At 39.6% G+C, this 23,544-nt stretch overlaps 1 protein-coding gene across 2 annotated transcripts in view; it reads left to right on the top strand.

Annotated features, from left to right (window-relative positions):
- LOC150077822 (uncharacterized) overlaps positions 1–23,544 on the top strand; it is a 179,490-nt gene that overhangs the window by 2,290 nt on the left and 153,656 nt on the right. The window contains exon 1 of one of the 2 annotated variants that reach the window (XM_090385474.1): positions 272–383. The exons of the other annotated variant lie outside the window; for it this stretch is intronic. The gene's annotated coding sequence lies outside the window, so the exon portion shown is untranslated. Of the gene's footprint in view, positions 1–271; positions 384–23,544 lie in introns of those variants that run through there. 2 annotated transcript variants of the gene reach the window in all.

Genomic DNA, 23,544 nt, shown 5'->3' with positions numbered 1-23,544 from the left:
TAAGAAATTAAAAACTTCTGCTCGCCATCCCACTAGCGAAAGAGAAGGAGAAACTCCGGAAGAGGTGTAACCGGTAATCAAGAGCCAACGATGACAGCGACATTCCTCGGATATACGCAGAGCATCACCCCACATGGTGACGTAATCGGCGTACATATTACCGTCTCGCGGAGCGAAAACTTTTCTTTGTCCCATTAAGGTACTGGCATGTGATGTTAATAACTTTGATATAAACTGTCCAACCATGAGATGTTCACGTGACCATAATAATGTATTCTACTAGATGGCCTAATATGCAAATAAAGGCGGAACTCGTTTCATGGAGAATGAACTTGAATTAATCGAATATTGAAGTGGGACTGTTCAACAGAAATTCCTGTACCGTGAGTGACAGCTTTTTTTTTTATGTATTTAGATAGTTTCCCAATAATTTTTCTATCATTATAGTAAATTAGAAACAAGGTTGCCGTGGTGACTGTGCTGAAATTATATTAGATATTATTTGTTTGACAGTTATATTACTTTGTCTGGTGGCCATATCTAATATCCATCGTTGCTTTCACCTTACCAATCATTTGGGATAAATAAAACCGCAGCTATTCCTTGTAGAAAAATGTCAATTAAAAGTCAATACATATGTCTGCCAGTTTCATTAAAATCTTAATTTAAGACATCCTGAGAAGCAATTATGATACGAAGTTAATGAGTTAGTTGAAGATAGAGGCAATTAATTAAATTTGTTTTAACCACCCAGGTAAATTTATTAGACGTTGTCATGAAAGTTTTACAGTTTTTTTTTTTTTTTAAGCTTTCTTCTTCCTACTGGCCATAATTGCATTTTTAATTACGCGAATCTTTATCTGTCTCGGAGTTTAAATTCCTTCTTATTTGAAAAATCTTTGCGGAAACCACATCAAACTTAGACGAATTGAAACAACGGGAGAAATAATAAAGCAATAGACTTAGCAGAATCGGATGAAACTCTAATTACTACAAGTAAGGAACAATCGTGAATTACCCAAGGCTTAAAAAAATGAAAATAGAGTGGCTTTCTAACATCTTTTCCCCATCCAAACAGTTCAGTCGATTGATTGTTATTGTTGTAACTTAAGAACTAATTCGTAATTGTCTCTCTGCCTTTAAGGTACTTCATTAAATTGTTCTATGTCTTAAAGAAAGAAATTAATTGCAAATATTTTAAACAAAGGGCAGGTTCAGTAGCGTTGAGATGGTTTTGTGAAACGTTTCCCTAATTACCTCTCGAGCTGTGTTATCAGATGTACGTTGAACTTGAGGTCCGCTAAAATGAGGGAATCAGAGGAGAGAGAGAGAGAGAGAGACTAAAGTATTTTTGAAACAATCGTTACTAAAGAAGAAACGTTTTAATTCTATGCTTAATATCAATAATTGCATTTAAATGTTTAATTCTTTGATTTTATGCTTATTTAAATGTTGGTTTATTTATTCCTGAATAAATTTATTTATTTATTTATTTAAACTATAGAATGGGTATGGACCCTAAATTATTGTAAGCAAAACTCGTCTTAAAGACGTATACAGTTAATGTAGAATGCATCAAAATAAAGTAAAATATAGTAAAACTGTAAAAAATATGGTAAAACTTAAAAAAATAATAATAAGTACTTAGCATTAGTAGAGGCAAATGATGCAAGAAAGCAAGCTTATGCAGCATCAGCAAAAAAAAAAAAAAAAACACACACTTCCCATTTCACCCATCCACTCACTCTAAAAGTTTGTCCGGTTCTTCCTTGAATTTATGTAAACTATCAACTTCCACAACGACAGATAGCAGTTTGTTCCAGCAATCAACTACCCGCTGGCTAAAGGCAATCTATTCTACAACTGTCTTTCCTCAATTTGAATTTATGCCCCATCACGTTCGTAATCTGAGCTAGAGGAAGGATCCCATCAGCATTAAGCCTGCTCAAACCATTGAAGGCCTTATACACCTCAATCAGACCACCTCGCAGGTGCCTAGTCTCCAGACGCCGCAATTTGCAGAACTTAAGCCATTCTTGGTAAGAGGGCCCCTTTGTTACCCTCACCAATCTTGTTGCCCTTCTCAGTACACGTTCTAGCAACTCTACATTCCTCCTAAAATGAGGCCTCCAGACTTGTAAGCAGTACTCAAGGCGTGGCCTGGCCACTGCCTTATACAAAGGGATAATCACCTCCTTATCCCCTACTAGCAAAATTTCTGTATATCATTGACAAGCTCTGGCAGCCTGTCTGCACTACTCAACAAACTTCATATCTGATTGCACAATTGCTACCCATATGTAGCACCTTTGCATTTGTCAATTTAAACTTCGGTTGCCACTTCTTAGCCCATCTATCGAACTTTTCTAGATCCTGTTGCAGTAACGTACTGCCATTACTGTCATTGACAACCTTTGTATCAACTGCAAACTTGGACATTAAGATATACCTTCATCAATATCATTGATAAATATACAAAACAATAAAGGGCCCAACACCAAACCTTTGAGGACTCCATTAATAACATTAGTCCACGAAGAGCAGTGTCCATTTATTACCACTCTCTGGCTTCTCCCACTCAACCATCCTTTTATCCATTGTAACAACTAGCCCTTAATGCCACAATTTGTACAGTAGTCTTCCATGTGCATAAACTTGCATAAACCCTCATAAACCTGCTACCGTTAGGGGGAGATTGATTTTTTTTTGTAATCTTACAGAAATGATGCAAGTTGTTTTCTTGATGTAGATCAATTACAGTTGGTACATAATTGGCTATTTAAGGTTTATTACATTTTACAAAAGAAAAAATCATCATTTTCAATAGGAAAATATTAAGAAAGCAATACAGCACTCGTATCAACGACCACACTTGTTTTTAAAACAATTAATAGTCTTATATAGGATTTTTAAATATTTTATTTTTATTAGCGAAATATTCATTCATAAACCTACCTCAATGTAATTGGCTTCTTTAAATTACATGCATACAGTTACAATGCTTGGCAGAGTGCCAAATTGTGTTGTTGCCCTCCCTCTCTTTATCCAATTGAAGTAAAAGGGAAATAAAATATGCCTTTAATCTTTTTCAATCTATCTTTGCATCTCGGGCAAATGGACACAATTAGATCCCACCCTCAGCTAGTAAAGGATTAGGCCAAAGATACATTTGGAGGCAGCAGTTACTTTACCTATTATAGTACAGAGTAAAATGATAAGGAGGAAAACCCAATCACTAACTGGCACCTTGCCAAAAATGGCAACCATGAGTTACTTGCTGGAAAAAACTGACACTTCATAACTTTTGCCGTATGTTTAAATTACCTTTTAAATTAAAGATTCCGAAAATAACCGTTGTGAAATTCTATACAAAAAAGTTCACGATTTACAAATTGAAATAGCCGTAATGCTGTTGTTAATCAAGCAGTAAAGAAGACTGTCAAAGATATCGTGTGTTCTTAAAGTCCCCAAATGTTGCCTTATAGGAAAGGACCTCGTTGCCCAATAGAAAAATCCTCCAAGAATAAAAATCTCTCATAATTTCTGCACGTTGTCCCATAAATCGTTGCGTGTCTCTCAATGCGGGAAGATCAACCACTGTAAATGTCACCATGTACCACAAAAACTGCGATTCTAAAAGTAGAGGAAGCAGTTAAACCAGGAAATATAGTTCCCAGTGGTGACCGTTCAAAAGTACGGAAGATTTCTAATGATCTATAGTCAAACAGCCTTCAACACATTCGGGGTGTTCATCAGCAGTAATACTTTCAGTTCACTAAAGTTCTTGCAGCGAGGCAGGCTGTTTTTCGCACGATACTGCACTAGAACCATTACGTGGGCCTTATGGTAGCGATGACTGATCCTACTTTCCGCTATCCAGAGGGATACGTTAGGCAACTGTAACCCGCACGTGAACTTAGATGGGCTACACAAATTTAGTTTACAATTTCTCAAAGCGACACACATCAAAGTTTGTAATTCTGGGGGAGGGTAGGGAAGTATGAAAACAGGATTGCAACTTCGGTTCTGCTATTTTAGGCTCTCTTCTACGCACATCAATTAAGTTTTTTTAGAAGTTTCTGGATACATTTCGCAAGCGTGTTTCTCTATCGTCAGGTGAATGGGTAGTCCACTTAGTTTTTTGTACTAGGTTCATAGTTCTACAGTTGGGGATGGAAACATTCAGAAATATTATTCATGGTTTTTGTCAATGACAATCTAAAAACGGGATGTCCAAGTAAGCTTTATTATTTCTGAGAGAGCTCTCTGGATGGGAGGAAGTGAGAGCAAATTACAGATAAATAATATTATATTCCTATTCGAAAGGCTTTATTTTTAGTGCAATACTGAGGCAACTCATGCGATATTCTCACAACGTGAGCGATTTAAAGGCACTGAAATTATCAGAACATTTTCTTTTCTTTCAAAATCTTGGACAATTCTATAAATTATAGACCGAGAACTACGCTAGTGCTCAAAAGCTAAAGAACAAATACAAAAATGCGAATACATTTTAAATACAAATAATAACAGAACCAAATATTCATCATTTATAAAACAAAATGATCTGCTGTTGCTCTAGTAGGGTTTTAGGAGAATCAACGACTAAGGCCATTTTGCTCCTATAATTATGTCTGTAAATTGCGTGTGTTCTGAGATCGATTTTCTCTTTGCTGGAAGAAATACCCGAGTTTCCAGGAGGGAAAACCATGCTCCCTCGCCTGAGATCGACTAACTCAGCCACGTTGTGAAAAAGGCCCATAAAAGTTCCTCAAGTTATCGACGGGACTCGAACTCAGGTCTTTTCCACCCGGTGAGGGGGAGGACGGTGATCCTACCAACTGTGCTACCTACCCGGAAACCGCTGAACTTGATCTTCCGAATGCGGGCGATTCGAGGAAACCCCTCTTCCAAACTATAGGGATTATTCTTGATACACTAAAAATATAATTAATAATAAATAATAAATATAATCATTATTGTGTACAAAAAGATGTATACAATGTACCCTTCACGGCAGGAATGCCAGGGGCTTCACATTGGCTAGCGGACAAAGGCCTTCAGGACGGGGCCCACATCGAAGCTCGGGTTCATCCCCCAGGGCCAACAATATAATAAGTTTCAGTTAAATTATTCACAATATATTCATAAAGCTATTATACAGTTTGACATTATATACAGTATAATACAGACATCGTTTTTAAAATTTATTATACTGCGACATTATTGGGCAGTTTGCCTGGTTCAGTTTAGGTCATCAAGGATCACTCTCCGGTATTTGCGATCTTTGACAAATTTGTAGAGGTCGCCTTCGATTGCTTGGACTGTGATAAGTGCTTGGGGAGAAAGCGGTCGATAAAGGCTAATCTATTATGGTTGGCTATAAGTGTTGGAGCTGACCTCAGTCCGGGTTGAGGGATTCTCCAGCTGCACAGTTCCCATATGTTCGGCTCCGAGATTATTCCAGTGGTCATTTTGGCAGTTAGTGTGAGGCGTCTTTCCATTATGAGGTTTGGCAGTCGGGCAAAGTTCAGTGCGGTTGCCATCGCAGTTGTTCTTTGCTGGGGTGGATGATGATGTTTATGTCTGATCCAACGAAGGAGCCAGTATTCGGAGGACTACACACGCTTGATATTCGTGGGAACTGCAGATGCCCATATTTCTTAGGCGTATAACACGACGGAGTATACAGAGGTATATACGTACCGCCGAGTCACATCCAGATCCTTAACGTGAAGTAGTTGTTGTTTGGTAATCCACCGCATTTTGCAGAATTTTGTTATGAGCTTGTCAATGTGGGGCTTGAAGGTCAGTTTGCAATCGAAGACGACTCCCAAGTCCGTATGTGTATTTACCACTGGAAGGAGAATGCCATCTAGAAAAGCTTGGACTTCAGTGGGTTGGTGCTTCAAAGAAAAGACAATTTGGGCTGATTTTGCAGGATTAATAAGTAGTCTAAATTGATGGAGATAGGATTCTAAGTCGTATAGCTTTCGATTGATCTTTTCATTAATTTTTGAGATATGTTCGCCCGGGTTAATCTGGGTGTGTAGCTTAATATCGTCAGCATAGCAGATTATGTCTTCTCTCTCTTGAACAAACGGAATAATGACTGCATTAAATAATGCTCCGGAGAAGGCTCCGCCTTGGGGAACTCCCACAGTGATTTTTCTTGAGATTATATCTTGATCCACTGTAAGAACAATGATTCTGTCTGATAGCAAGGTTGTGATAAACCACAACATGTCACCTTTTATATGGAAGTAATTTTCTAGGAGGTGAACGAGCGAGGGAATGATGATTGAGTCGAAGGCAGCTTCCAGGTACGTGACGGCAAGTTCTGCTTTAGCTTCTAGTGGTCTGAGAATGGTGCTGGTAATAGATATTAAATTGGTGACTGTGGATCTTCCGGGAATGGCATAGTGAATTTGTGGGGGTTTGTGAGGCAAGATTTGATTGGTGATGGATGAAAGTAATGCCTTCTCCATAAGTTTCAATACCCTACCAAATAAAGCCAAGGCGGAGCCGGACAGCTTTCCACAATTTTTGATAAAGTTGTGCAGTACGTTTATCCTTGACCCTCTCCTGCATCTCTTTAATCAGATTCTGGATGAGGCAGTCATACTAAGAGTATGGAACTGCTACTATGTGAAACGAGGGCACAAACTGAAGAATCCAAGGACTCCAGGCCTATATCCATATGCTGCAAGCTCCTAAAAATATTTGAAAAAGCAATACAATCCGATCTAGATCAGCACATGTCCCCTACATGCACATAATTGTCAGGGGCAGATCCACCATCACTAACTTGATGGATACCTTGCTATTAATTTAGCATGCGCTCAACAGAAGAGCACAGCTGGACATCCTTTCCTGGATATAAAAGCTACTTGCGATAGTTTGGCAATACCTATTCTGACACAATTTCTAAGACGATACTTTAACCTAAATGGGAAACTACTGGAAGTCATTGAGGTGGCCATTAGGGCTAGGCACCTCTTAGTCATCCATAGAAATCTTCAGGCATCATACACAGTTATTAGACATGAACCCCAGGGAGGGGTCTATCGGCGACTCTATTTGTACCGGCGCTGGAACCTTTCATGGCAATATTTCCGATCTTCTCTTCTCACGCAGATGACATGATATTTTTCATAACCACAAAAGATGCTGAGCAAAAGGTTTCTGCCAACTGTGGTACAAACCTTTTGGTAACAAGAGAATTGGATATCTTGAAAAATTTAAAGTAAAGTAAAGCATTTAAAGCAAAGGATATGGGAGGCGATCTTGGATGTGCTCAGAGTTAGTATTAGTAATGGCCGCATGGTGCAAGAAAGCCTATGGCTTATGCTGCACCAGGCAAAAAAAAACCCGAATAAAACAATGATAAAAAAAATAATAAATAATAATAATTAATAAAATAAAAGGAAATTAAACCTCTCATCCTATGCGCTTCCCTCACCCGAAGGTACTATCCAGATGACCTTTGAATTTCTCCAAACTGTCAGCCTCTACCACCCATGTAGGCAACTTATTCCAGTAATTTATAACTCGCTGGCTAAAATAAAACTTCCTGCAGTCCAATCTAAACATTTCTCCCCGTAACTTGAATTTATGTCCCCTAGTTCTAGCATCATTTATAATCTTGAAAATTTCGTCCTCATTCATTTTACTGATGCCTCTCGGAGCCTTAAACACCTGAATCAAATCTCTTCTAAGGTGTCTAGTTTCCAAACTCTGCAACCCACATATTCGAAGTCTTTCTTCATAAGGACGCCATTTTGCCGATCTCACCAGGCGAGTTACCCTTCTTTGCACCCTTTCAAGAAGCTCGATGTCTTTCTTTAGATGCGGTCTCCATACTTGAACACAGTATTCCAAGTGTGGTCTAACATAAGCCTTATATAATGGGATTATCACGTCCCTATCTCTACTTGCAAAAGTTCGATAGATCATCGATAGGACACCATGGGCCTTCCTTGCAACCTGTTTACAATGCTCAGAGAATTTCATGTCTGACCGTATCGCACACCCAAGTCCCTTTCGTCCAGTACTGGGTTTAGTTGAACTCCACCACAAGTTTTCGCGTTTCTTTCCAATTTCACTGAGTGGGCTGAGCGTGGCGAGCTTTATATTCTCATTCATCTCGCCCTTTGGATGATTGTAAAAGTTTCGAAAGGGGTCTTCTCGCAGTCGCGTTACAAGGCTACGCAGGTTATTACCGCTTCATCAGATCACCGTCGTCGTTGTCTTGATACATCGTCTTACATATTTCAATCGTTTTGCGAATGCCCAAGTCCGATACATACAATTTACGATCTAGTATGAGCTCTTCATTGTCGTCGTAGATCTTGACATATTTCATCTTTTGACAGTATTTCCGTTTCCTCATTGCTAAATGGAATGTGCAGCATTACCATTTCGCGCTTGTACTTGTTGAGATCCTGAGCCGTCATAGTTTCGATAGCGTATTATGCGTGGATACTGTCGTTTCTTGCAATTCTCGTTAGCGCTGCATGTGTAATTTACGACAAAGCATGACAGAGTAACATGATACAACATTATAGTATGATTGTAACAATACAAATACTTGTATTGTTGCAATTATACTATTCAACAAATGGTTACAATCAAATGGGTAATTAGGCTATTGGCCTAACCTCTTCCAATCGTTGATTCGGTACAGTAAGTAGCGGGCGGGCGTATCCTATTTATCACTAACATTGATTCGGTACAGCAGCGGTTCCCAACCGGTGTTCCAGGGGGTTCGCACTAAAAATTCTGTAATGGCGTCTGCTTAGATTTATGCAAACTCTTTGAAAGACAAAGATCCCTGCCACATCATCACTAACCTATGAAAACACAGACGTGACTACTGGAAATGACTGCAAAACTAGTGACCACCTGAAGTAGATACAACACATGAACGTGACGAACTGGACCTGACTTCTGGACTTGGACCCTCCGCCGGACTAACTCAAAGATGAAGATTGCAACTTGGATTCGGACCTCCACCGGACTAACACAAAGGTGAAGATTGCATCTTATGATGCCATACAGCCATATGGCACCCCGGCTAGACACTCTGCCTAGCCTGCTTTTTACTCTTCTTTCCCTGGCAGGGGGGAGGGGACGGCCTGCTGTCTCCTCCCCCTTCTGCCATCCCTCTTTCTCCTCTGGTGGGGCATGGGCATGCCCCACTATTTCAACAGGGGTCATCTTCCCTATCGACCCCTTATTTCCAACCCCCCAGTCTTCTCCTCTCCCCCCATCCTATCTCTTTCCCTCACGTCCAAATTTAAAACACCAAAATTCATGCTCGACCTATTAGGAAATCTTATCACTTCCAGCGCATATCCCTTATAGCCCATCTAAACAGCGTATAATATACCATCTCAACTGTGCCCAAAAGAAAAGAAGAATTTTTTTTTTTTTTTTTTTTTTTTTTTAGGTCCTAGCTACTGAAATCTCAGGAAAGTAGGTGGCAGGACCTGCCAGAGCAAACTTTAAGGGAACAAACGTTAGGTCCCATCAGGGGCCCGGCGGCTAACAAGCCAGATAAACAAGAGGCACAACGTATTACACAACACATGACCCACACAATTTTAAACCTCTGGCCTTGACAGCGTACACTCCTCTGTACAAAGGACATACGCGGAGATGAGATAAATCCCTGGTGCCGTTAGACCCGAAAATACCCTGTACTCTGCTTAGATTTATATAGGTATATTATTGTAAACTACAAAATATAACTAATAATAAACAATAAAGTAAAATAAAATTAAATAATAAGTAAAGAATTGCCAAAGAAAGAAACCACATCTCCCACAATTCCTTATAATTAGTTTACTATCTTACAGTATATCATGTTAAATAAATATGTTTTCCATACTAAATTTTTTTTCATCCTCAAGAACAATTCTTATGTATAGGTACTTTTTTTTTCATATAACCTATAGTACTTAGTATGACTGAAGGTTGAAAAGATGAAAGGAGATACTTGTTGACATTAGACTTAAACTTCTGTAGATTGTAATTTCAGGAAATACAGGCGCCTCCATAGCCAGGTGGGCAGGAGCGGCAGGGCGTAGCACACGCTTCTTGATTAAACCGGGGTTCGAGCCCGTGACCACCAAATACGGAGGATGCGGAAAGGTCAGGGAATGACCACCGCATATCCCCGGAGCAATATGGCCTTAGTTGCTAATGCTCCTAAAAACCAAATAACAACAGGAAATACATAAGAAGGAAGATTGTTCCAGAAAACGGAAATTGAATGAATAAATGAGGAAGAAGAAAAGTTGGTTCTGTGAGTTTGAACTTGGACAATAAACGGGTGTTGACTGGTTGCAGCACGTGTTCGGACTGCGTTGAAAGAGAGAGCCGGAATTATCGAAGCCAATTCAGAAGAACAGCGCCCAATCTATAGAAAAGGCATGCAGCAGAAACAGAAAGTCTATGAGACAGAGAGTGGAGAGATTCCGTTAGAGATGAGACATTAATTAACCTAACTACCCTCTTAAATGGAATCTAGAAGCCTGAGAGAGGTTTTGAGGGTTCCGCCCCAGATGTGGGAACAATATTCTGTGGTAGGCAGGATTGGCGATTTCTACAGAGTCAACAACTGTTTGGAAGAAAAGTAACGCAGAGAGCGAAAGAGAAAACCCAGTTTTTTAGATGCAGAGGAAGCAATATTTGTAATGTGCTTTATGCCAAGAGAGATTAGAAGTCAGGGTAATCCCCAAGATCTTGCCTAGAAATCGGAGCGTCATCGATGATAAACATAGGAGCACAAGAATCCTTTTTGTGAGATATAAGAGAGGACTGAGTTTTAGAAGGATTGAAATTAAGTTATCTTTGCCCCACTGGAGAATTGCCTGTAGATCACCATTCAAGGAAATGGTAGCGGATATTCGAGAAGTTGAAGCTATTTGAGTAGGGCAAGGTATCTCAAACTGGAAGGTGGAATGCAATGTGCTATCGTCAGCAAAACTATGGATAGGATTTGCGGTCATTAATATACAAGAGGAAAAGAGTGGGAGAAAGAACTGAACCTTTCGAAACACCGGCATTAATGGAGAAGTTAGAATACAGAGAGCCGTCTATCATCAACCAGTGAGCGGTCAGAGAGAAAACTGAATACCCAATTACAAAAAACAGCTGGCAAATCATAGGATGGAAGCTCATTTATAATACGTTTATGCCATACACGATCAAACACCTTTAAAATGTCAAGAGCAATGGCTTGAGTTTCACCAAACGTTTCCATTGAATTTGTTCATAGATGGGTAACATAAGCCAGAATATTCACCAGTGGAACGACACTGGCGGAATCCATACTGGCAATCGTTGATCAGATAAAAGATTTCCAGATAGTTTAAGAGTTGGCGGTTAATTGATTTCTCCATTACTTTGGAAAGAGTAGAGGTAATCGCAATGGGACGCTAATTGGATGGAAGTGATTTTGTCACCCTTTTTAGGAATTGGCTGGATATGAGCAAATTTTCAAGAAGAAGGAAAAACACCTTTGGAATAAGAAATTGAAAAAAGACGACACAAAACAGGAGTAAGTTCAGGGGCACAAGTTGAGAACAAGTGGAGAACTACTATCATGACCTGGAGCTTTCTTAGCATCAGATTCATCAAAATCTTTCTGACATCCTTTAGAAGGAAGACTATAGGAGGCATTGGATGGAGTGTACTGGGAATGGTTTGAGGTGATTTACCAAGATCATCAATACGCGAGTTGGGAGGAAAATAGGATGCTAGTAGGTCAGCTTTATCTTTGGCTGATGTGGCAACAGAACCATCTTGTTTTGACAGAAGTAGGAACAGAGATGAGCAAAAATTGTGGCCAATAGGTTTGGGAAAAGACCAGAATGCTCAGCTACCATTTGGACAAGAAGCAAGTTTTCTGCTCTTAGCCTGTTCGAAATCTAGTTTGGACTGATTAATAACTGCTTTACAAAGTATAAATAATAATTTTTAATTATTACGCTATGTCGCTTATAAAAACGTAGCACTGGAAATATTTTATAAAAATTCAGAAATATTATACAATTTCAGAGAATATAGGCTTAGTAGTTCCCTTTAAAAATATTACGTTGAAAGGGGTTCGCGAGTCAAAAAAAAGTTGGGAATCGCCGCGGTAGAGTAAGTAGCGGGCGGGAGCATAAATTACATCGTTTATTATTTCGGTTCTAGCTGTTCGAAATTTAGTAGGTATCGTCAAAGCTGTTTACACATAAAACATCTTTTGTGCGTACAAGGTACACACGATTTTTTTTTTTTGTAGCTGGGTTTTAGTATCATGAATGACTAAGGCCATCTTGCTCCGCGTATACTGGCTGTAAATTGCGTTTGTTCTGAGATCGATTTTCTGAGGGCCATGCAAGGTACTTGGGGGCCCGATGCAAAAGGGGTTAAGGGGCCTCGTTTATTTATGTTCAGTCTTTGATGGGTCCCTCGATTGCGGGGAGACCTGATGCGGCGCATCCAATGACCTCCCATTTGCACGGCCCTGATTTTTTTGTTTGTTGGACGAACTTCGATTTCCGGGAGAAAAAATCATCTACAAACTGTGCTACCCACAAGGACATTAATGGGATAAAACTTCCTTTTTTTAAGGAAAACAGATACCTAGGATTAATCATAGATCACAAGCTTACTTTCTTCCCACACCTTACTTGTTTAAGTTAAGTTTAACTTATTTAAAATGTATTTTAAATTAATTATTTAATATTAATTATTATTTAATCATTTTATTTAAAAGTTAAATTTATTTAAGTAAATTAAAAAGTTTACAAATTCAAGTCAGAATTTCTAAATCAGTCTGGGATTTGTCCAGGAAGACATTATTTATTTATTATAATGCAGTTCAGTTTTATTTCCTATTGTAACATATGCTGCTGCTGCTGCCGCTTAGTGGCGATTGGACAGATATAGCACAATTTAGAAATAAATTAAATTCTCTTCAACGTTCAATGTTACTTGTAGTGACCAGAGCATGTACAACGGTTTCTAATTTATTTTTCTTTTTTTTTCCCCTCCTATAGAGTGGATCCCCGATAGAATCTTTCCCACTTTTTGGCAACACTAGATGGGTCAGAGTCTCGAATTGAGACAGCACGAACCCTACTGCTCTGGCCTACCTTCCCGTGTTATGGACGAGTACTCGGAAGCAGCTTTCCAGGAGATCGCTGCTTCTAGGTAGCCAAGAAGCCACAAATACACACAAACCTACACTATTCACATATCTAGCTCTCTTGTAATAGTACTATTCTTCGCAGAGAAGACCATGACATATGCAGCTATGTGGGCGATTCAGCAGGAGCTATTGAGTGTAAGGGACCCCACCCTTATCACACAGTACATCAAAAGATGCTTCTTTCCGATCCCATGCTTCTGTTATTTGGATCTCTGCTTCTCAACCACAGCTCAGCAGATACTATAGGCTCGCGTATTGGATCGTGAGGTGGGTTAACCGGCTAACCGGCGACCATTCACTATTTCAAGATCGGTCCTCCATTCCAACCTCGGCCTGATCCCATGGAAAATACAGATTGCAACTGCAAATATCCATCGATTTCAAATATCATTAGCTGGCCAGACTTGGCGGGCCGTGAACGAAGTCACGCAGAATTTCACTGCGGGCTACCATCAATAGTTTGGTATATCGCAAGAGCATGTTCCAATCTAACACAATTGGACTCTATAATGCTTTTCCCATGGAACCCTACAAATTTTTAAAGAACAACAGTTACAGGAATCATGCACCGAAGAATATCTACTAGTTCATCGATATATAGCAGCGCAACTAATTCCGATGTCTCTGACAGGAACCATATAACTGCGATGGCCAGTTTTTCATAAAAACTTAGAATCCTCCATACAATCCATACAAACGGAGTTAGCAGGCCGGCCGCTAGATACTACACCGAACCGAACCGAACCTATTGGTAACTCTTTAGGAGGCTTCCGGATCAGCTACTGATTAATCTTGCTACCTCTACTCTGCCAGATAGTGACTGGAGGGAGTCCGAGTAGTGTGTATGGTGTAGGGGCATGTCGAGGCCACGTTATGTCAAGAATCTGGGTATATTCTTACCATGTGTACGCCATACCCAAAAATTTCATTACTTTATACAGAATGTCCCCCGCCCTACACTTTTTCTTACTATTGAATACAACATGAATTGTGGAACGAATAGAGTAAGGTTATCTGCGAAAAGTTCTAAACCTCCCAAACACTTCCTAGTTCATTTCACAAATATACGTGGTCTCAATTCTAATCTCAACGATGTCCATTTCCACTTGCAGTCTCCCAAACCACATGTACTTTTTCTGACTGAATCTCAGTTATCGGTTGATTCAACTACTGCTCATCTCAGTCGCCTAAATTATTCGCTGTACGATTCCTTTCGCCTCAAAGGTGGTACTTGTGCATATCTCAGTTCCGATATTCCCTGTCAGAGACTTGGTAATTTGGAATCTCCTCTTTTCGATCTTCTCTGGCTTAAAATCTCTCTACCTCATTGTGTCAAATTCATCTGTTGTCTCTACCGTTCTCCCAACTCCACTAATCACTTGGAGCTCTTCGACTTCTTTGCAACTTGATTTTCTCCAATCCAACTTTACTAACAGTGAGGTAATTTTCAGTAGTGATTTTAATGTTCACAACTCCAGCTAGGTTCCGTTTTCTAGTCACACCAACCCAATTGGTCGAGATGCTGAGGCTTTTGCAATTACTAATGACCTTGCACAGATTGTTCATTTACCTACAAGAATACCGGACAATCTTAACAATACAGCCAACACGCTTGATCTTTTTCTCACAAACAACACTTCTAAGTAGACGGTCGAAGTGAGAGGTCCTTTAGGCACTTCAGATCACAACTTGGTGATTGTCTCTTCTCCAATGGAGCCTTTATCTCTTTACAATTCCCAACCTCGTGTGTATTGTTTCGCATTACAAGAATGCAAAATGGGATGACCTGCGAAATTTCCTTTCTTCTTTTCCTTGGTCGGACTACTGTTTCAAAACTTCTGATGTCAACGTTTGCTCAGATCGTGTCAGTGAAATTATTCTTGTAGGAATGGAAGCCTTTATTCCACACTCCACTTTAAAATCTCGTCCCTTATCTAAACTATGGTTTTCCAATAAATGTGTTAAGGCTGTTCAGGAGCAGAATGTTGCATATCGTAATTGGCTTGTTTCCAATTCTTCAGTTTCATTTTCTGCCTACACCAAAGCTCGCAACAATTGTAAAGCAGTTATTAATCAGTCCAAACTAGATTTTGAACAGGCTAAGAGTAGAAAACTTGCTTCTTGCTCTAATGGTAGCCGAGCAATCTGGTCTCTTGCCAAAGCTACTGGCCGCAACTTTTGCCCATCTCTGCTCCCACCTCTGTCAAAACCAAATGGTTCTGTTGTCACTTCGGTCAAGGATAAAGCTGACTTGTTAGCATCCCATTTTCCTTCCAACTCATGTATTAATGATCTTGGTAAAACACCTCCCACCATTCCTAGCACGCTCCATTCAATGCCTTCTGTGGTCTTCCGTCAAATGGATGTCAGAAGGATTTTGACGGATCTTGATGCTAAGAAAGCTCCAGTTCCTGATGGTATTTCTCCACTTGTTCTCCAAACTTGTGCTCCTGAACTTACTCCTGTTCTGTGCCGCCTTCTTTTCACTTTCTAATTTCAAAGGTGTTTTTCCTGCTGCTTTGAAATGTGCTCATATCCAGCCAGTTCCTAATAAGGGTGACAAATCCCTCCCTTCCCATTATCGTCCCATTGCAATTACTTCTACTCTTTCTAAAGTAATGGAGAAATCAATTAAGCGCCAACTCTTAAACTACCTAGAAACCTTCCGTGTGATCAACGATCGCCAGTATGGATTCTGTCAGTGTCGATCCACTAGTGATATTCTGGCTTATGTTACTCATTTTTGGACAAATTACATGGAAATGTTCGGTGAAACATAAGCAGTTTTTCTAGACATCTGAAGGCTTTCGATCGTGTTTGGCATAAAGGTCTTCTAAACAAGCTTCCATCCTATGATTTGCCAGCTGTTTTTTGTAATTGGGTATCCAGTTTTCTTTCTGGCCGCTCACTGGTTGATGGTAAACCGCTCTTTATCTCCTAACTTCTCCACTAATGCCGGTGTTCCGAAAGGTTCAGTTCTTTCTCCCACTCTTTTTCTCTTGTATATTAATGACCTTCTTCCATTGACTGGAAATCCTATCCATAGTTTTACCGATGATAGCACGTTGCATTCCACTTTTCATTTTGAGAAAGAAACCTTGCCCTGCTCAATCAGTTTCAACTTCTCGAATATCCGCTACCAATTCCTTAAATGCCGATCTCCAGGTAATTCTCCAGTTGGGCAAAAACAACTTAGTTAATTTCAATCTTAGTTAATTAGTTAAACTCAGTCTTGTCTTATATCTCGCAAAAACGATTCTTCTGCTCCTATGCTTATCTTTGGTGACACTCCGATTTCTAAGCAAAATGATACATCTGTTTTGGGGATTACCCTGAATTCTAATCTCTCTTGGCACAAGCACATTACAAATATTGCTTCCTCTGCATCTAAAAAACTTGGTTTTCTCTTTCGCTCTCGGCGTTACTTTTCTTCCAAACAGCTGTTCACTCTGTACAAATCGCAAATCCGCCCTACCATGGAATATTGTTTCCACATCTGGGGCAGTGCCCCCAAAACCTCTCTCAGACTTCTAAATTCCATTCAGAAGAGGGAGTTAGGTTAATTAATGACTCCTCTGTAACAGAGTCTCTCCACTCTCTGTCTCATAGACGTGCTGTTTCTGCTGCATGCCTTTTCTACAGATACTTCCATGGGCACTGTTCTTCTGAATTGGCTTCTATAATTACCGCTCTCTCTCTTTTAAACCAATCCGAACACGTGCCGCCACCAGCCAACATCCATTTACTCTCCAACTTCAAACTCACAGAACCAACTTTTCATCTTCCTCGTTTGTTCATTCAACTGCCATTTTCTGGAACAACCTTTCTTCATATGTATTTCCTGAAAATTACAGTCTACAGAAGTTCAAGTCTAATGGCAATAAATATCTTCTTTCGTCTTCTCAACCTCCAACCCAAGCACGGTTCTAAGTACTATAGGTTCTAATACCTCTCGTGTTTGGGGGTTTTCATAAAAAAAATAATAATAAGTATTTTAAGTAAATAGTATTAATGATATCTCGGTAATAGTCATAAGTAACCGTAATTAATTATATATTTTTCATCTGTCACTTGTAGCTTTTTATCTCAATATGCAAGCTCGTCATCTTCTGTAAAAGCTTTTTCTGTTAATTCATTTCTTGAATGAATTCATATGTGATTCGCACTGAGTTGGAGGCATATTAATTTCTATCATGCCCTCCTTGCCTTTAGGGGCAAAACCTTATAATAAAATAAAAACGCTGTTTTCGAAACCACTGCATTTCGCGTTTATCTCGCATCCTAGCGATTTCAAAATAACCATCAATATGCGAATATCACAAAGACACCTTTTGGATGTCCTCTGAGATAAAGCAATAGGGAGAATGGAGGCAGGACAAAGTGAAACCGAAGCAGCCAATCTACTGAAAATAACTAGCTGCGTTGTGAGTACATTGTAGAGCCTGTTCCAAAACAAGCAAATTGTCTCTGGAAGAGACGTCACAGGAGATTCTCGTGTCACCTTCACGCAAGATGACCGTTATCTGCCCCTAACAGCGAGCATCATAGAGACAACACAGCGGAGCAACTTGTTTCACAGCGTGCTACATCAACTTGCTAGGTATACCGTCTGCGTAGGCTTCATTAAGAGGTGGCCATTATGCACACAACGACAAGCTGTCTGTTTTCTCTTAATCCTTATTCAACAAAGAGCTCGTTTGAATTATTGCCAACAGCAAGTCGACTGGACCCAACAGCAATGAGCCATGGTGCTCTTATTCGTAAATCAAGATGTAGTCATCAATTGGATTCTTTGGGCACTTTCATCTTTTTTGGAACGTTTCCAATTCCATCCAGATGAAAGTAGCCCGATCTTAGGCGAAAGGAGTAGTTTCTCCGTGCATTATTCCGGGTTTTCCAGCATCATAGCATGCATATCGGCCTGTGCATACACATTTATTTGTGCAGACATAATACACACACATCGCTTCTCGGCCTTTTGGCTAAGATCAAAGTGTAGATATAATATACATAGCGCAATACGGCCTTAGATTCGCTATATAAATAATAATAACAACAACCGTTTGGAACCATAGAAGTCCTTCAAATTTGAAAAGATCAATCCTCAGAGTTAGTCGAGGACTCATCTGGTCAAACGAAGGTTGCTTGCTGAAGCAGTTATTTAAAAAAAATGGTTAAAGCACCTACAGGAACAAGTGATGATTAAAACAAATTATAGCTTCTGTATTTCCACCAAGTCAAAAGTGGAAATGTTTGAAGAAAATGATACAGAAATTGATGGGAATTTTAAGAGTTTTCAAAATTCATTTCACGAATCGATTTTATTATTGAGATTTCGGGCACGTCTTGAGGTTACTACCTGGATGGCCATGACACATTTTGTGGTTTAATATCGTATTATTCCATTTAAGTGATACGAAAAATGTAGAATATGGTCCAGTAGACATCCATTAATCTTCACAGCAGGCTCATTGTATTTTCGAAGAGACGTTACAAGAGTCTGTGTACCCTGCAACTAGTCAAAGGTATTGCGATCCTCTTATTATTCAATGATCATTTCGTTGCAACAACCTAACCTTTCTGAAAGGGACTTTCACCAATGGTCATGCCATAAATCTCCTTTCTCCCTGCTTGTGCGATGTAAACTTTTAACTTTTGGTGTTATTTTTTCCTCATGGGTAGCGCAATTGGTTGAATCGCCGTCCTCCCCCCCACTAGGTGGAAAAAACCTGAGTTCGATTCCCATCGATGATATGAAGAATTTTTATAGGCCTTTTTCACAACATGGCTGAGTTAGTCGGTCTCAGACGAGGGTAGCGTGGTTTTCCCCCCGGAAGCTCGGGTTTTTTGTCCAGCGAAACAGAAAATCGACTTCAGAACACATGCAATTTACAGATAGTATACACGGAGCAATATGGCCTTAGTCGTTGATGCTCCTAAAACCCTACAACATTGGCATTATTGAGTTACTTAAAGGTGCAAGTCTACCATAGCGATGGTTACACATGCATGGTGAAGAATATGATAGTAACTCCACGCTGTGCTCCAAAATATATCACTATCTACCGCGGATAATGTGATGATTCATTCGCTTTCAGGACTTGCCTTGGGTCCAGCTCTTCCTATTTTTGCAGTCACTGTTATTTAGTATTTGCGCAAAAATTAACTAAGGCCATGAGGAGTCTGTATTTTTCTGTAAATTGCAAAAAAAAAAAAATTCTATTCAAATATTCTATAAAATGTACTCATCACTTTTGATTTTAGACTTTCAAAACTGAATTTGTCGTAGGAAATAAACGTATTTATCTCAAATAAAATAAATCAAAAATTTAACGTCTCTTCCTTTTTAAATAAAAAGAAATCTTTGCAACACACTTCGCTTTCCTTTCCCAACCCCCGTTTCCTGTATCGCAGCTGAGAAGACGAGAAAAGGCATTCCACTACTGAAAGTACCTGTCGAAGAATGTGAAAAATGTTAAGGTGCAGTCATGCACCATCTGGCAAAAAGAAGAATTTTATTAAAATGTACGCTTCCTGAAACGCCAGATGATCATGTGACAGTTCCCAGTTAGCGTGTGCGTGAATAGATTCGCATTTCTGTAGTCATCCATCGGCGAGTTTAATCCAGTACTCTGACAAGCACTAGGCCTATTTCATATAACATGTCGACACACTCACAAAAAAAAATAAAAAAACAACTTTCTATTAGTGTACGACTTGGAAATACAGAAAAGAAAAACGTCTTTCTCATTCTGACAAATACCTAAACGGCAGCAAAGCAAGGCCTGCATGCATCGGTCCAACTTTGCAAGCACGAAAATGATAACCTGTCTCCTTCTCGAAAACGGTATAATATAGAGCTCCTTGGAGGGTAACAGCTGGGGCACTTTCCACTTACGAGCCAGTGCGGAAAGGGTTCATCAACTCTGAAAATGACGCGCGCTAGAAGCGGAGAGGTTTAGAAGGTCAAAGTTCGGTGTTCGAAGATTCCTTCTGGCAGTCGCCTACAAAATTGTTCCGACTCCTCCTGCCATGTACCTGGTCATTGAGGAGATAGAGGATTGGGAAGAGAGCGAAGGTGGGGGGGGGAGATATGCAGCTCAACGGAGGCTGAGTCGTAGGTAGCTCGAAGCGCAATTTTAAAGTAAACGGACCATATATGTTATGTAGTTATGGACTGTGGAACGAATGAGTAACTGGAGAACAGGAGCCGCAATGTCCTCCCCACGACTTCACGAATAAAATAGAGGAAGGTCTACAACCTCACTTTCATGTACGAGAGCGTGTCAGAGTTCAAATCAAGATAGGCTCGGTTGTGCCGACAGGTTTATACCTGAAAGGAAGGTTAATCTATCCGCGATTTCCAGCAATGGGTTTTCGGAGATTACAGAGATAGCTAGAAAGGTGGAGTTATATATTCATGTTTTTAGAGAAGGAAAAGAAAAAATTTTACGGGAAAGATGGCGCTTCTACACATCGCTTGGCTGTGATTCTGCAGCCGACAAAAGCAATTTCCATATCAAAATTGCCCAGCAGTTCACGCGTTTCCGTAAAATTGGGCGGAGTGCATGGAAAGAGCGACACTCGATATCTACGTCGTTGGTGATAGTCCGTGGAGAGATGTAGTGGCGCTGCTGTCACTAAAGAATTGTCAAGAAAGTCAGGAATGTTTCCCCTAACTGATTCTTGCGGTAAAATGATTAAAATGATTAACCTCGATTGTTCTTATACGATATCAATAGAATTGTGTAACGTAATTGTTGTATTACTTTGGCAGCCATTGCATAAAAAAGTCCAACATAGAAAGAACTCTGTACTCATTGTCACACTATTTATAATACGTGCATTTTCACTGCATCACAATTTCAAAGGATTAGGTTGGTTGGTTGTTGGTTGTAGGGTTGTTGAAGCATTGCATGCAGTGGCACGCTTCCAGCCTGAAACGAACTAGCATACAGTGGAGCCATCCGTTGCAGAAGTTCAAAAAGGTTTCAAGTGGTACTATTTGTTGGAAAGGTCACGTTGATATGTTTTGTAGAACACTGATCGGCATATTGGTTGATTTCCTGCCGAAAAGGTTAAGGGAAAGAAAGAGGTACTGCAGGTTTCTGAAGAACGATCTGAAGCCAGTCATCAGAAACAAAAGATGCTGGTTATTGTCCAAGTTATAATAATCTGTCTCGAACCGCATGTGTGTGTGTGTGTGTGGCCCTCGTGAGTAGCACAGATGGTAGAATCGCCGTTTTCCCCACACCGGGTGGAAAAGACCTGAGTTCGATGACGGGCGGAAGTTTTATGAGCCTGTTTCACAGAGTGACTGAGTTAGTCTCAGGCGAGAATAGCATGGTTTTTTCTCCCGGGAACTCGGGTTTTTCGTCCAGCAAAGAGAAATTCGACCATAGAACACAGGCAATTTACATACAGTATATACGGAGCAATATAGCCTTAGTCGCTGATGCTCCTAAAACCCTATTATAACAACAACATGCGTGTGTGAGTGTATCAACAATGGAGAATCTGTCAGCAGAAGTCATTCCTATGTTCACCAGACTTATCTGGATCCTTGAAAGTAGTACACAATGGAACTGGAATCATTGGCAAATAGTGAAAGTTTACTTAGGAAAACTGCTTGTAATATAAAGAGATAAGCTTACAGTACGTTGTTAGTATAACAACTGCATTCACTTGAATGCAACTGTTTTACTAATCTACAATCACCTTCGTTTAGCCACTATTTCTTTATTTTATAAAAACAAAACTGAAAAAGAAGAAATGTTGAACAATTACTACTTCCAACATGCCCTTATCAAAACAAAGGTTGCCAACAAAGATGCACATCAGATATCTGAGGCTTAATGTCATTTCAGAAACATCTCATTGACATGATTCATTCTAAATAATTACAACAGTTTTAAGAAATCACAATTTTTACCACATGATATTTTAATTAGTTTATTGGATAAAAGAATAAAATGATTTTTATCTTAACCTAATTTTGAATAAACTGATATACTCGTACTTGAATGAGGAGAATAAACTGGAATCTTTACATATTGGTTTCCGTTTGTTCTCCCCATTCAAACATGCCAACAGTGGTCTCATAGAACTCCAACTTAGAACTCCAAACTTGTCCAGAAGACGACATTCAATATCGAATCCTGAAAGGTAGCTACCTTTAAATTAGATGTTGGTACTGATTATGGCTAAGCTGTAATAATTTAATCTTTTCGTACAAATAAACTAATTAAAGCAATATTCACATAGTAAAATGTAATTTATTAATACTTACCTAGCACTTCCTAAACCAAAAACTCGGGTTTTTGGTCTAGCAGAACAGAACAGAAAATCGACCATAGAACATACACAATTTACAAATTGCGTATGTTCTATGGTCAATTTTCGTAATATACACGACGCAATATGGCTCAAGTCGCTGATGCGCTTAAACCCTACAACAACAGCCATAAAGCATATCTGTCAGTTATGTTCTAAGTCTTGTATGTCTGTTTGGGACTGACGAAACACCCAATGGACACTACTTCCGGTACTGCTTAATTTAGCTAGCTTCCGCTTGAAAGGGCCTTATTTCTTCTCGCTAAGATTCGATTTACCATTTCAAATGGGTGCCGACTGACAAGCCTAATCTATCACACAGGCCCAAGAATTATAGAAGTAATACAAATCGTCAGAGAATAATAAGGAGAAGCATACAAGATGGATCCTGATTTCTTCAGGCGTAACATACTTTTTGTTGGAAAGCAATAGTTTCTTCTCGGGACTATCGGAAACCCGATACGATAGTCCCGAAAATAAATTACTGATGTGTTACGAAACTAGCTTATAAGCAGCCTTTATTAGAGTATTCTCCCTCCGACTCAACACACAGTTCCCAACGTTCGGTCCACTTTTCAAACACCGATTTGAAGAATGCTTTAGAGACCCTGTCTAGAATACACACAACTAAGTTATTAAGATTAAAATGTGACCTAAATTGTTTGCAGAAACAGAAGTTCGGATGGAACTAATCGGCTCATTCCTATGAATCCAATACTCATTTCTTCAATCATGGCGTACTCAATCCGCGACCGTAGGCAGAAGATAATAAGCCACATCAACTGCAATATTCAACTTGTCTGTAATCTGATTAACACTTATTTGTGTCCTCCTATCTTGTTATCAAGGCAACACATAGACATTTGATAAGAGGGAAGATGAAAGAGGGCTGGATTGCGTTGCTTAGAATAAGCGCCAAGAGGATGAATATTCTAAGTTTTCGGAAGAAAACTTAGAATATTTATCTCTCTACGTCCCTCCTCCCCACTGACATACCTCTCTGA

The sequence above is a fragment of the Mastigoproctus giganteus genome, chromosome 11 (assembly GCF_048544385.1).
Source record: "Mastigoproctus giganteus isolate SK-2022 chromosome 11, ASM4854438v1, whole genome shotgun sequence".
NCBI classification, from domain to species: Eukaryota; Metazoa; Arthropoda; class Arachnida; order Uropygi; family Thelyphonidae; genus Mastigoproctus; species Mastigoproctus giganteus.
Note: the sequence above shows the minus strand (reverse complement) of the source record. Positions and strands in the feature narration are given on the sequence as shown.